Genomic DNA, 13,573 nt, shown 5'->3' with positions numbered 1-13,573 from the left:
CAAAAGCAGGCTTGCCACTTGAGTCTGAAGCAAGCAGGAAAGAGCCAAACACATGCCTTTCCACGATTCCAAGTCAGTCTAGATAGAACCTGTACCTTGATTTCAGACAGTCCACCTAGTGCTTGAGGGCTATGATAGGAGAAGATTCACCCTTGGGTAAAATCTATAGAAGAAAATAACCATTACACTCTTAGATACTAGAAACAACTGTAGAAAGATGTGGTCTCAGGTTGTCAAAAAAAAATGTGAAACCAGTAGATGAAACTCTAGCCCTTCCCCACATGCACAGTGGCCTCAAATCCTCCCATCTGCCTCCTGTCCTTGAAAGGTGGAATGTAGCTGAAGGGTCAAGGGAAAGAGATGATATTCAGCACTCCCTGGGGCTCCCAGAGGGTACCAGGTGTGGGCCTAGCCTCACAGGCCTCCAGAGGTTATCTGGGCCCAAGATAGAGCACAGAGATTTCCTAAAATCCTTGGAATTAGCTCTCACCTGAGAGGAAGTAAGCCTTCCCTGAAGCCTAGAAGAACTAGAACAACTTCTCCATGTTTGAATCAGAACAGACAGACCTCCACAGGCGGTAGATATACCCAGCTGTTTGGGAGCTGACTTCCAAACATGTGGAGCTTTCATTCATGATCGAATGCTACTTAAGAGTTATAGACTACTTCTAACCAATCGATGGCTTCTGATCCCATACTCCCTGCTCAAGTGAACATGGAGAAACGAAATGTCAGCCTCTTTAAACATGCCAACTGGAAATCAAAGTGAAACGCTGAAGGAGAAGTGACAGCTCAGTGTTTCTAGTATAAATTCCCTGGTGTTCACTCTTAAAAGAATCGTCCCAGTCCTTTCCTGTTTGACATTTCCTTCCTCGCTCAAGCTAAAGTGGGGCCTGTGCATAATCACTGATGAACTAAATGCCCACACGACCACCTCAGGTGACACACACAGTGCACTGACACAAAAAACAAAATCAATAATCTGCTGCTCTATGTCACATGGAAATCCTGACTGCTGTCAGCAGACAGGAGGAGGCTTGGGGGTTGCAGTAGAGACAATTAGAGCCCTTGGAAAAGCAGAGCAGAAAGTACTGAAACCTCCCCAAGTTCATCAGTTACACACACACAAACACGCACGTGTGCGCACATAAAATGAAAAGGCCATGTAGCCAGAGGTCATATTTTTCCAGCCTGCTAAATTAAAGTGACTGAAAAGCTCTGTAATTACACAGAAACAGATGAAATTGTTATCTTAACTGAATTGTAAATGTACTTTAAATGTCATAAGTTTTGATGCAATTTAATATTTTAAATGGACACTGCTCCATATAGCCTCTGACTGTATACCAAGCAGGTGGGGACATAAGCCATGTCCATTACCATGACTGAACAAAAGCCCATCCATCTGCCTGAGTAGTACAAAAAGATACTACAGAGAAACCAAAGAACAAACCCTCTCTGACTGGAGTTACAGAAAAGAGCACTGGAAAGGAGCCAAGAGGCCCGAGTTCAGTCTCAGCTCTGCCACAGTCACAACCTCCCTGGGCCTCAGGTTCCTTGTCTGTGAAACAGAGAAAAATAATCCCTGACATACTCACGTCACAAGTTACTGTGAGGATAAAATAAGATCAAATAAGTAAAAATGTTCTGTAAACAGTTAGATACAAATGTAAACAACCATTATAACTTATGCCATTATGTACTTGGGGCAAAATATGAAAACAAATCATTACTTACTGTAGCCCAGAAAAGATTTGAATTAACTTTCCACTAACCAGTTGGTTTAAAAAAAAAAAAAAAAGTGGATGAATGACACATTCTCAGTGCATTACTATTAACCCCTTAGAGTGCTCAACACTTTTAAAAAAATTAACTCAACATTACATTACAATGAAGATGGGACAATAGTCTTCATGTACAAAACACAGACATACCTGTCTAGTATGTACCTAGGAGGGGAAAGAGTAAATAAATATATTGCTTTTCATATCTAACTCATTAGCAGAGACTGACATAAGCACTGGAGAAAAACAGATCCATTATCTCTCACCTTTCTTGGTCCCTTCCTACACACATTGTATATAAAATAGCAACTAAAGAAGACTATAAGAGCAGTACTAAAGTGGCAAGTTTAAACATTAACTGCATTCCAGATAAAGTACAATTTTCTCAAAACTATATCAACTTATTTTTCTATTATACATTTTGTGTATCTAGCAGATTTACTAGCAATTTTAGGACTCAAATGTATTGTGTGTATGATTAATGCTGGTAAGAAAATCTTTATTTCAGTTTCTAGTCTTTTTAAAGTACTAATAGTTTTTAGTTATCTGTTCATCAAAAAAAAAGAGGTTTTTTTTTTCCATGTTTAATGTGTTTTGCTCAAACTCTCCAAAAATTTTCTTTGGAGTTAATCACAAGAATGGAAAGTTTTAGCTTTGATGGGATATTGTTTGAGGTCTGGATTAGGTTAAACTAGAAGATACTTCACACTTTGAGCTGTACAGGACTCCATGGATGGAACTGTATTTCTACAGTCATTCTTTCTTGTTATCACAGGCTCCACCAGAATGCTAAGGCAATCCAACACACACACACACACACACACACACACACACACACACACACACACACGAATCTCTGAGTTAGGGGGAAGCCATCACAGCAATGCTGTCAGAAACAAAGAGGGCTGGAGTTAATGCACTGATAGTGGAGAAACAGAAAATGATTCAAGGAGTATTTAGGAGACCCCCTTGCTCAATTTTAAATCTTAATGCACCACTCTATGCACATATAGGAAACAGATAATTCTGTATGGTACATAAAGGTTGAGAATTACTGTTAAAATCCTCAAGAAATATTTCTCCAGAGGTGTCAGGAAAGGACTGACAACACTGCACAAAGAGAGTGTCTCCTAACAACCTGTGTTCTGCAAACAAAAGAGCTCACTCTCACAACAAACAGATTCCATTTTATATGTGTAGAGAAAGGATTGTTTAGTCCACTTAAAAAGAAAAATACTAACAAAACAGAAAGGAGAACATCATGTCTTAATATAGTCTTCCATCGTTTCAGCCTTGGGCTCACTTGATCTGAAGAATTCCATATATGCTTTGAGAGGTGAAAAGCCTTTGTGAATAATTGAAGACAAAATAATGAAACCCTAGAACGTCAGAGACATAATATAGTTTTGTAGAATTCATCATGGAGCTTTTAAATTCCCAAATACTACATGCTGAATAATTTATTCCTGTGTCAATATGGGGCCAGCAGATGTTCATTCAGAGCCAATATTAACCCTCCTCAAGCTGAAAAAGCAGGAAAACAGGCTCTGTCTGAGATGGAAGGAGGCACTTAGTTTAAGTGAGATTATCTTGGTATTTATGAGAAAAATTAAAGCAGCTTTGGAAGTCAAGAAAAAACACACTACTTAGTTGGCAATCTTTTATCAAAGTCTGCTTAGAAAGATAAGGAGCTGAATTTCATGAAAAAACACAAATGGTTGAAACAGGGGGAGCTGATAACACCGCTCTCTCCGTTCAAAAGGGTCCCTGGGGACTTTTCACTGATTCTGTTTTAGTGGCTTATTGATATTTACCTTCCTCTTTGGATCACTAATTCTTGATGCAATTTTGAACTCTCTACTGTGTTTTAGTTTCTGGGTATTCTCCCCTCTATGGCTCACCTCTAATTCTGTTCACTTTTTTTAAAAAGAGAATAAGGCAGAAGAAAATTGAAAAATTAAGCAACAGGGAAATTTAAAGTTTCATCAATGGGCTATTAAACTTCAAAACTGGAAACCAATGCCTTAGATTTCATTCATTCATTCACTCATTCAATACCTAGTTACTGAGAACTATCTCTGTACAAAGTATTATGCCAGGACTAAAAAAAGATGAGATGTTTAACCAAATATTCTAAAGATTTATTAAACAGGGGAATATACATGTACATGTCTAGATATCTGCAGAGGCTTCCAGTCAATATTGTGAAAATGGTGTACTAGGCCTCTGCAGAAAGAGACAGCTCTTGATCTGAAAACACACAATGGGTAGAATATATTAAAACAGTTTTAGGCTACATGCCTGAGCTCATATCCAAGGAAAGGAAATCCCTCAACTGCTAGAAGACAAGAGGAAATAAAGACAGAATAATGAGCAGAAGGTGAAGCCAATAAAGCTCCCAGGAAAAGTAATAGAATCAGCCACTGGAGGGGCACCCTGATGCCACCTCAGTGAGAGGTGCCCAGGTTGCAACTTCACGCATGCTGCTTGGTGGACACGAACTACCTGAATAAAATCAAGAATCGCCAAGGTCTATGCATGAAATAGAGACTAGGAAAAAACTCTACCTACCGCCCAGAATGGTGATGTAGATGGGACCATCTGCACCACAAGAGTTAGGCATAATTCAACAGACTAAAAAATTTTAAAACAATGATTTTTAAAATGTTAAAAGAGATAAAGACAGGAAGAGAAGTAATAAGGTTTTTGTTTTCTTTTAAAAAAGGACAGTATAGAAAATGATTAGGCAGATCTGAAAAAGAATCAAATAGAAACTCTAGAAATAAAAGAGGAGGTAGACCTGATTTAGGGGGTGTAGGACCTCAACAGGTGGTCTGAACAGTACACAGCTGATAATTAGAGACTAGGAATATTAACTCAAGGAAATAACCTAAAATTCAGGACAGACAAGGAGATAAATACAGGAAAAAGAGGTTGAGACAAAGAAGATAGAATAAGATAGTTCAAAACACATCTAAGAAGGATCCCAGAAGAGAATAGAGAGAAAAATGAAAGACATAATTGAAAAACAGTATCTAGAACAGACCTTATTTTGCAATGAGAAAATCACAGCCCAGAATTGTCTTCATTCATACAGCATGTTAGAAGAAAAGCTGGCAGCCCACAGATCACTAGCTGATCACTCTTTCGTTATCAAACATCTTTCCAAATAGGGAACCCCATTTAAAAAAAAAATACATCAGCCTGAAATTTCTTTTAGTTATTAAACTATTTGAGTATTTAAGCATATCACAGTGTTAAAATCCTTGTATGTTACTACAACTGTTTTTCAAAACAACCCTATTATTATTTTCATTTTACAGATAAGAAAACTGAGGCTCAACGAGGAGTAACTTGCCCAAAATCATACAGGTGGTGAATGGCAGACCCAGGATTCAAATAAATGCGTGTCTGATTCAAAAAAGCATACTTTTTTTAAAAATTGAAGTATAGTTGATTTATAATGTTGGTTAGTTTCTGGTATACAGCGAAGTGATTCAGTTACATATATGTGTGTATGTGCGTGTGTGTGTGTGTATATATTTTTATATACACATAAATTATTTTTCATATTCTTTTCCATTATGGTTTATCACAGGATATTGAACATAGCACCCTGTGCTATACAGTAGGACCTTGTTGTTCATCTATTTTATATATATAGTATTTTGTATCTGCTAATCCCAAACTCCTAATTTATCCCTCCCCCACACCCTTTCCCCTTTGGTAACCATAAATTTGTTTTCTATGTCTGTGAGTCTGTTTCTGTTTGTATATTTTAGATTCCACATATAAGTGATATCATATGATATTTGTCTTTCTCTGTCTGACATATAATCTCTAGGTCCATCTATGTTGCTGCAAAGGGCATTATTTCATTCTTTTTTATGGCTAAGTAATATTCCATTGTATATAGATACCACATCTTCTTTATCCATTCATCTGTTGATGGACATTTAGGTTGCTTCCATGTCTTGGCTACTATAAATAGTGCTGCTATGAACACTGGGGTGCATATACCCAAAAGGCATACTCTTAATCACCATATAACAATGCTTCTATAGTGATATAGCTTTAAAATAATAAGGCATCCCTAAAATTTACATTCAAAGATCAATTTAATTACATCATGGTCTCACTGTACACTTAGAGTATGATCTTTAAAAAATCAGCCCTGTATATTCATGGGTTTTGTTATGTACAAATTCAACCAACTACAAGGGGAAAATATATATATTTTTAAATTCCAGAAAGTTCCAAAAAGCAAAATTTGAATTTGTCATGCACTGGCTACTATTTATATAGCATTTCCATTGTATTTAGGATTATAAGTAATCTAGAGATGATTTAAAGTATATGGGAGGATGTGTGTAAGTTATATGCAAATACTATACCATTTCATATAAAGGACTTGAGCATCCTCAGATTCTGGTAATCTGTGAGGGGTCCCAGAACCAATCCCCCCAGATACTAAGGGACGACTGTACTATGAATCAATTGAATATACTGTGTATTGCCTTATATGATGACAACTATGGGAAGCCTTAAGGATTTTATTTTTTGGAATACTCACAAACTATTTCAATCTGTAATTTTTAACATTTAAATTAATGACTATATTAAAAGCAGATAGAACAAAAACCTATCCTAGGGCTTCCCTGGTGGCTCAGTGGTTAAGAATCCGCCTGCCAAGGCAGGGTACATGGGTTCAAGCCCTAGTCCGGGAAGATCCCACATGCCGCAGAGCAACTAAGCTTGTGCACCACAACTACTGAGCTTGCGCTCTAGAGCCTGCGAGCCACGGCCACTGAGCCTGCGTGCCACAACTACCAAAGCCCACACACCACAACTACTGAAGCCTGTGCACCTAGAGCCTGTGCTCCGCAACAAGAGAAGCCACGGCAACGAGAAGCCCATGCACTGCAACGAAGATTAGCTCCCACTCGCTGCAACTAAAGAAAGCCCATGCACAGCAAAGACCCAATGCAGCCAAAACTAAAATAACTTAATTTATTAATTAAAAAAAACAAACCTATCCTAAAATTCATATGGAAATCTCAAGTAAGCCCAAATAATCAAAATAATTTTGAAAAAGAACAAAGTTCTAAGACCCATACCTGATTTCAAAACTTACTACAAAGCTACAGTAATCAAAACAGTGTCATACTGGCATAAAGACAAACACAGACCAGTGGAATACAATACAAACGCCCAGAAATAAAGCTTCACATACATGGTCAATTAATTTTCAACAAGGGTGCCAAAATCATTCAATAAGAAAAGGACAGTCTTTTCAACAAATTGTGCTGGGAAAACTGGATATCCACATTCAAAAGAATGAAGCTGGATCCTTATCTTATACAATATACAAAAATTAACTCAAACAGGATCAAAGACCTAAACATAAGAGCTAAAAGTATAAACTTCTTTATTGTTTTTTTAAAGTATAAAATTCTTAAAAGAAAATGTAAGGGAAGAGATTCAGGACACTGGATCTGACAATGTTTTCTTGGATATGACACTAAAAACACAGACAACAAAAGAAAAAAAATAGACAAATGGAACTTCATCGAAACCAAACACTTTTATGTAACAAAGGACACTATCAAGAGAGTGAAAAGACAACCCACAGAATGGGAGAAAATATTTGCAATTCATATATCTGATAAGGGATTAATATCCAGAACATATAAAGAAGTCCTATAATTCAACAACAAATATATATATATATATAGCAACAACAAATATATTTAAAAATATATATTAAAAATGGGCCAAGGACTTGAATAGACATTTCCTCAAAGAAAATATATACGTGACCGACAAGCATGTGGGAAGATGTTCACGTGCTTGTTAATTATTAGGAAAATCAAAACTTAAATGAGATATCACTTCATATCCATTAGGAAGGCTATTTTTAAAAAATGGAAAGAAAAAAATAGATGTTGGCAAAGATGTGGAGAAATTGGAACTCTGGTGCATTGCAAGTGGGAATATAAAATGGTGCAGCCACTGTGGAAAGAAGTTTCACAGTTCCTCAAAAAGTTAAATGTAGAATTCCCATATGATCAACCAATTCCACTTCTAAGTATATACCCAAAAAAACTGGAAAGCAGGGACTCAGACAGATACTTTTATGTCAATGTTCATAACAGCATTATTCACAATATTCAACAGGTAGAAATAACCAAGTATCCATCGACAGATGAATGGAGAAACAAAATGTGGCATATACATACAATGGAATATTATTCAGTCACATAGAGGAACAAAATTCTGATACATGCTACATCATAGCTGAACCATGAAAATATGCTGAATGAAATAAGCCAGATGCAAAAGAATAATTTATGACTTCACTTATATACCTGGAAAAGGCAAATTCATAAAGACAGAAAATAGCATAGAGGTCACTGGGGACTGGGGTAACCTAAGAGGAATGGGGGGGTTAGTATTTCATACTAAGTCAGGTACTAAGTTTCTGTTTGGGGTGATGAAAAGTTCTGGAACTGGAGAGTGGTGCTGTTTGTACAACTGTGAATGTTCTTAATGCCACTGAATTGTATACTTAAAAATGGTCAAAATGATAAATTTTATGATATGTATATTTTACCACAACAAAAAAATAAAGAGAAATGGCATGTAACTCACAGTATGCCTCCTCCTAATGTTACTGATATATACTAACATATCATAAACATCTTTAAGAATAAAGAATACTCTTTTACTATCACAAATATGAGTATAAGTATTTAAAAATACTGGATCTCTAAATCTCAAAATAATATGCAGTTGAAGAAAATAATAATTATTGCTCATATTTATTGAGCACTTACAATGTGCTAGCCACCATTCTTGCAAGAACTTCATAACAACATATACAATATATCACATTGTATATTATTATTCTGACTTTACAGATAAGAAAAGGGGGAGCCACAGAGGCTAAAATCTATTTGCCATTATACAGAAAAATATTTTTTAAAATAAACTGGAGTTATTTTCTTTACAAAAGTACTTCCCCCTCTTTGGAAAAGGAATTATCACTGAAAGTCTTCTTTTAACAGAAATTTCATCCAACCTAACTAAACATTCTTAATTAATTTTGCACATAATTTATGCAACCATCTCTACTGCATCAAGAAAGGTATAGCCACACAACACTTATCTTTTTTTAACCAGTAATTTTCTTCTTATTTAAATTTTCTTTTAAAATATAGGTGTTACTATATTTATCCATGCACATTTTACCAATAATTTTTTAACATCTTTATAGGAGTATAATTGTTTTACAATGTTGTGTTAGTTTCTGTTGTATAACAAAGTAAATCAGCTATATGTATACATATATCCCCATATCTCCTCTCCCTTGCGTCTCCCTCTCAACCTCCCTATCCTACCCCTCTAGGCAGTCACAAAGCACTGAGCTGATCTCCCTGTGCTATGCGGCTGCTTCCCACTAGCTATCTATTTTACATTTGGTAGTGTATATATGTGAATGCCACTCTCTCACTTCGTCCCAGTGAGATGAAGAGGGATGAGGAAGGAAACTAATATTTGTCAAGCATCAAATCATGTGCCAGACAATGTACTAAGCATATCTTATCTCATTTAATCTTCTCAACAACTTGTGATGTAGGGATTACTATTCCCATTTCACAGGTAAGGAAACAAAAATATAGTAATCCAAAATACTTCTATTCACTACTTTCAAATTCTGATAAATATTTTATTCAAGTAGAAGCCAATTAATTCCAGTTCCCTAGGAAGTCAAAGAATAGTGGTCACTGCCAAAAGCTATCCCAGATACCTGAAGGAGCTAATATGACAGCTGCCCCTAGCATGCTGCATGACTGAGTATTCAAAAGCCCAACAGATCTCACACCCAAACACAGTGTGCAAGGGCAAAAGATCACCCTATCGTACTATTGAGTCAAGAAAAATGGATTGTGTGGCCTTGTGCTCCAGCACCAGCCCAACAGCAGAAAAGACAGCCAAATATGGATGACCCTGAGCCACATTAAGGGGGCTCACACTGCTCTCTCCTACTTGGGTAGAAAGAATAGAATCTAAGGCACCTTCTGTTGCTTTGGAACATGAAAAGTTTTGAACGTCAAAAATGTATAGCAGGGGCTTCCCTGGTGGCACAGTGGTTGAGAGTCCACCTGCCGATGCAGGGGACACGGGTTCGTGTCCCAGTCCAGGAGGATCCCACATGCCGCGGAGCGGCTGGACCTGTGAGCCATGGCCACTGAGCCTGCACGTCCGGAGCCTGTGCTCCGCAACGGGAGAGGCCACAACAGTGAGAGGCCTGCGTACCACAACAACAACAACAAAAAAAAGCAAAAACTATACAATAAATTTTTAGTAAATATTTTAGAAATGATTATATTTAACTTTACCCTCTGGACTAACTTCATCTTATTAACACTTAAATATTCTCAGTTCTCTTTAAAAAACAGAAAACAAACAAAGAACACTTCCCTCTATTTTATCTCCCACCCAGCTACCACTCTCTTCCCTATCCTTCAAAGCCAGTCTTTCGGACAACTCTGTTTCTGTTTCAACTGCTATCAACACCCTCACCTTTGACTCACTCCTCCATACACTCCTATCTGGCTACTCCCTACTCCACACCTACTAAACTGCTCCTGTCAAAGTCACTCTTACCTACACCATGGGGATTGGAAGGTGCCCAGAGAAATCCCTAAGCGCTCTGAAGGGCAGAGTTTGAAAACTACTATACTTGGGTCTGGTTATACATTTTGTACAGAGGCTACATAATTTGTGGCGGCCAGTACAAAGTGAAAATGTGGGACCCCTTGTTTAAAAGCAGGAAAAAGAGCTTTTTCCTTTTTTCCCCCCCTGTGGTCTCTATATATACAAGTTATGATGTTTATTTGCTACTTAATAGTGTACTCCCTAGGGCATGAGGATGTTTGTAGGACAATGCAGATTCTCATAGGCACCCAGGCAACACCCACAACTTGGTGTGTAGGGTACACACCAAATCCCACTCCTCCTATGCCCATACCCAAGGCCCTGCCAAGGGTGGAGAGTGGCATCAGTCTCTGGGCAGGGGAGGGGAAGTGGGCAGCTGAGAATTCGTCCCAGGGAAGTGATTAAGAGGTACGAAAACGCTAGATCGTAGAAGCTCCATGCCCCCAGCATAGGTGCCATTGTCCCATCTGACTTCACTCACAAAATACAATTTCAAAGATACAGCTAGGCAGAATGTCAATATGATGACCACACAGCATTAAATTTCAAGCACAGGACCCCCTTCTGAACATGATATTTTAGGTAACTACAATGATTGCAAACCCTGATCCTGGCTACACCACATAATAATCATAATAATACCACCTTACATCTGCATAAAATATCATAGTCCACAAATAGTTTCAATTTAATTTTAACCCCACAATAAACCTATAAATAGAAACGGATAAGTATCTCATTTTACAGATGAAAAAGTGACTCAGAAAGGTGAAATGCACTGCCCAAGGCACGGAAGAGCAGGTGTTAAACCCGCCTCCTAACTCCAAGTCCAGGATTCTTTCTAGTGTAACGTGCTTCCTAAGCAAAGGGGAGATGGGAAGGGACTAGAACAGTGACCATTTCTGTGCATGAGCCATTGGTTTAGTCATTAGGTGGAAAGTATTTCTGCCAAACTTCTGTCAATTCCAGTCAGATTTTTAAAAACTTGATCTTTTACTCTCTAGAGTTCAATGGCTTTATATAAATATCTAGTCTAAAAAAGAAAAAAAAAAGTAAAAGCAACAGGTGTAAAGTTAGCTTGTACCCCATCCAATATGCACCTTGAGACCACGCCACTCTGAGATACAATACACTTTCACTATAGGAGAGCTGATTCCTTGATTTCATTGGGAGAAAGTTCATCAAAATGCCAGACAGTGACAACAGAGATAATGGGGAAGCATGTAGCTAGGAGATACCAATATCAAGGAGGGAGCTAGTTTCTTCAACCTGACTCTTCCTTACCCACATTCCACATACTTTATATAATTCAATCTTTCCAGATAGTGAAATTGTTGCTAAACTTCCTCATGTTAATGTAAAGGATAATACTTTATTTTGAGACTTGAACTCTCAATTTCCTAATTCAGTTACTCAAAATTCTCCCCTGAAAACAAGAAGAGAGCATTTTTTGTGGCTGAACTAATATGCATTTGTTACAACCATTTGCACTGTCGGACCCTTCACACTGGCTGATCACCCAGAAAATATCCAAGGAAAAACAAGTGCAACTGAATGTTAGGTACAAATAGCACAATCTCTCAGCTCACCAGAGCAGAATCTCTCTCTAATACACTGGTCACAGGCTATATTACTAGCTCTTTTTATCCTATCTCTAGGTAGAAAAGCTATAATTTAAACTGACAGCATTACTTGTCATGAAGTCTGTGGGTTTGCAATTTCTACATGTCAGTTTGAACTTCTGACTAGTTCCTTAGAGCACTACTGTTTGTTTCTAAATGAGGCAACTTGTCAGTTCTGCATACATAAAAGCAGTTAATCAGCAATTTGCAGTGCAACACAAGAGGGATCAGCTGGTATGCTAATAGTGAGCCCACAAAGCACCTCCAATTAGGAAAGAAAGCCTTGTCCTAAGCCAATAATATCCTCATGTATCACAAAATTCATTCTACTACTCAATAGATGAAACATTTCATGCCAAGGAACTTATTATCTTGAAGTAATTGTCTGCCTCCAGCCTGATGTACACATGTTCCCATGGGCCTATAATGGAGGAGCTGCAGGAAGTAAGGACCACTGTGATTCCTGACCCTCCTCTCACTTGTGGCTTCTTTTCAGTTCCCAGTGGGTTCTTATTCCTGACTCCCTCCTTTTTACTATTCTGCTGTGCCCTTTTCTATGTGGCCTTCGCATCTCCTGTCTTCAGCTCTCTAAGTAAAATGGGATGGGATCTTACCCAAGAATTACCCTGTTTCCTCTAAACTTTTAGAAAAACTACTGAACTATATAACAAAATCAATTCCAAAGAGAGGAATAATGATAACTCTAACAATCAGATTATTTCATTAATAAGAACACCCCGCTTCAAGGGTAAAAACACTTTGGCATAATTTTAACTACTAATAGGTTTGAGCCTATGGACTGAATTCTAGAATATGGATTGGAATGACTAAAATTAAATAGTAAGTAAAGGAAATATATCTAAAAGACTTCTTAAAATCTTTCCCATTATCCCTAGTGGCTATCTTAGGTGTTATATCAGGATAATATCAGGAAAAAAAATGTTTGACTGTAGTCATGTACCTCACCCATTTAAACAACCTTTGTGGACTTCCCTGGTGGCGTAGTGGTTAAGAATCTGTCTGCCAGTGCGGGGGACACGGGTTCGAGCCCTGGTCTGGGAAGATCCCACATGCCCTGCGGAGCCGCTAAGCCTGTGTGCCACAACTACTGAAACCCACACGCCTAGAGCCCATGAGCCACAAGAGAAGCCACCACCATGAGAAGCCCATGCGCCGCAACCAAGAGTAGCCCCTGCTCGCCACAACTAGAGAAAGCCCGCGTACAGCAATGACGACACAACGCAGCCAAAAAATAAATAAATAATTTTTTAAAAAATAAACAACTTTTGTGTAGCTCTCAAATCAGATTTTGAATTGATCAGGCAAATCTGGTTTAGTGATTGGGTGTAGTAAAAGAGCTACCCAGCCAAAATCCAATAATCCATTTTACCTCATATGAGACACATTTTATTGGAGTTAGAGAATAAGTGCTTCTGCGTATGCTAC

The 13,573-nt window shown here is 37.8% G+C and overlaps 1 protein-coding gene across 4 annotated transcripts in view; it reads right to left on the bottom strand.

Annotated features, from left to right (window-relative positions):
- Window positions 1-13,573, bottom strand: part of TTC28 (tetratricopeptide repeat domain 28) — a 609,537-nt gene that overhangs the window by 335,438 nt on the left and 260,526 nt on the right. The gene's annotated exons all lie outside the window — the stretch shown is intronic.

Source organism: Phocoena sinus, chromosome 14 (assembly GCF_008692025.1).
Source record: "Phocoena sinus isolate mPhoSin1 chromosome 14, mPhoSin1.pri, whole genome shotgun sequence".
NCBI lineage: Eukaryota > Metazoa > Chordata > Mammalia > Artiodactyla > Phocoenidae > Phocoena > Phocoena sinus.
This window is presented reverse-complemented; position numbering and strand designations above follow the sequence as displayed.